A 2577-nucleotide genomic window follows, 5' to 3' on the forward strand; every position below is an offset into this window, starting at 1 on the left:
TTTGATTCATATTTTGATTCACGTTTCATATGTTTTCATTTTCAAATTTTCATTTGTGTTTCGCGCATAAAGTTTTCCCCAAATTTTTCTCTCTCACTTCTCAGTTTACGTTTTAAATTCAATGCCAGGTAAGTTTTTGCATTTGATTCACATTTTGATTCACGTTTCATTTGTTTTCGTTTTCAAATTTTCATTTGTGTTTCGCGCATAAAGTTTTCCCCCAATTTTTCTCTGTTACTTCTCGGTTTACGTTTACAATTCAATGTTTGGTAAGTTTTTGCATTTGATTCACATTTTGATTCACGTTTCATCTGTTTTCGATTTCAAATTTTCATTTTTGTTTCGCGCATAAAGTTTTCCCCAAATTTTTCTCTCTTACTTCTCAGTTTACGTTTTCAATTCAATGTCTGGTAAGTTTTTGCATTTGATTCACATTTTGATTCACATTTTATCTGTTTTTCGTTTTCAATTTTTCATTTGTGTTTCGCGCATAAAGTTTTCCCCCAATTTTTCTCTCTTACTTCTCAGTTTACGTTTTCAATTCTATGTCACGTAAGTTTTTGCATTTGATTCACATTTTGATTCACGTTTCATTTGTTTTCGTTTTCAAATTTTCATTTGTGTTTCGCATAAAGTTTTCCCCAATTTTTCTCTCTTACTTCTCAGTTTATGTTTTCAATTTAATATCTGGTAAGTTTTCGCATTTGATTCACATTTTGATTCACGTTTCATCTGTTTTCATATATTTGTTAATGCACCAGTAGGTGAAGAAACCTCTGATGAAGAGGTTGGAGAAGTAGATCAGGAGGTTATGATGCTAATGAAGGCTCTGGCGATAATGAAGGCTCTAATGGTTTCTGCCTTAATATTATAGACCCTCATTATTCTGCTGATTGCAACGATGACTGTCCTAATTGCACTCCTCGTGTTGTTGCTCCTAAACAAGTGCAACTTGATGAGGATGCACTTGTAGGTGAAGAATCCTTAGATGATGATGTAGTATCAACAGATAATGATGTAGCAACACTAGTTATGGATGTTGAAAATGCCTCTAAGAAGAGGAAGAAGAGTGGTACTAATGCTGATCAGGACAAAGAGAATAATAAAATGAAGATGAAGAAATGAGTTCTAGGTTAATATTCTTTTGTTAATTGAAAATGTTATATGATACTATTTCCTTGACTAATGAATTTGATAGACATAGTTTGCTGGTTAGCATTTGTATTCACAATATCACAAGCTGATAATCTGCCATGTTCATAAGATTTTATGTCATAGCAATTTGTATAGTTGTCATGCCATATCGGTCTTTTATTCCTTCTTTTAAAAGCTTATTCATCACTATTAAGTCATTTCTTTCTGCTCCTACGCAAAGGAGATTTACTGCTGTGTATGGATCACAAAGAATGTATGCCGCATGTATGCTTGAGCAAGACTTTTACACACTCTTCATGCTAATTTGATGCTGCTATGTGCTGCAAAAAAACCAACAAAATGATAGTTTCAATTCAATGTCTGGTAAATTTTTGCATTTGATTCACATTTTGATTCACGTTTCATCTGTTTTCGTTTTCAAATTTTCATTTGTGTTTCGCGCATAAAGTTTTCCCCCAATTTTTCTCTCTCACTTCTCAGTTTACGTTTTCAATTCAATGCCTGGTAAGTTTTTGCATTTGATTCACATTTTGATTCCCGTTTCATCTGTTTTTGTTTTCAAATTTTCATTTGTGTTTCACGCATAAAGTTTTCCCCCAATTTTTCTCTCTTACTTCTCAGTTTACGTTTTCAATTCAATCTCTGGTAAGTTTTTGCATTTGATTCACATTTTGATTCACATTTCATCTGTTTTTCGTTTTCAAATTTTCATTTGTGTTTCGCGCATAAAGTTTTCCCCCAATTTTTCTCTCTCACTTCTCAGTTTACGTTTTAAATTCAATGCCAGGTAAGTTTTTGCATTTGATTCACATTTTGATTCACGTTTCATTTGTTTTCGTTTTCAAATTTTCATTTGTGTTTCGCGCATAAAGTTTTCCCCCAATTTTTCTCTGTTACTTCTCGGTTTACGTTTACAATTCAATGTTTGGTAAGTTTTTGCATTTGATTCACATTTTGATTCACGTTTCATCTGTTTTCGTTTTCAAATTTTCATTTTTGTTTCGCGCATAAAGTTTTCCCCAAATTTTTCTCTCTTACTTCTCAGTTTACGTTTTCAATTCAATGTCTGGTAAGTTTTTGCATTTGATTCACATTTTGATTCACGTTTCATCTGTTTTCGTTTTCAAATTTTCATTTGTGTTTCGCGCATACAGTTTTCCCATAATTTTTCTCTATTACTTCTCAGTTTACGTTTTCAATTCAATGTCCGGTAAGTTTTTGCATTTGATTCACATTTTGATTCACGTTTCATCTGTTTTCGTTTTCAATTTCTCATTTGTCTTTCACGCATAAAGTTTTCCCCCAATTTTTCTCTCTTACTTCTCAGTTTACGTTTTCAATTCAATGTCTGGTAAGTTTTTGCATTTGATTCACATTTTGATTCACATTTCATCTGTTTTTCGTTTTCAATTTTTCATTTGT

The sequence above is a fragment of the Vicia villosa genome, unplaced genomic scaffold (assembly GCF_029867415.1).
Source record: "Vicia villosa cultivar HV-30 ecotype Madison, WI unplaced genomic scaffold, Vvil1.0 ctg.000759F_1_1, whole genome shotgun sequence".
NCBI classification, from domain to species: domain Eukaryota; kingdom Viridiplantae; phylum Streptophyta; class Magnoliopsida; order Fabales; family Fabaceae; genus Vicia; species Vicia villosa.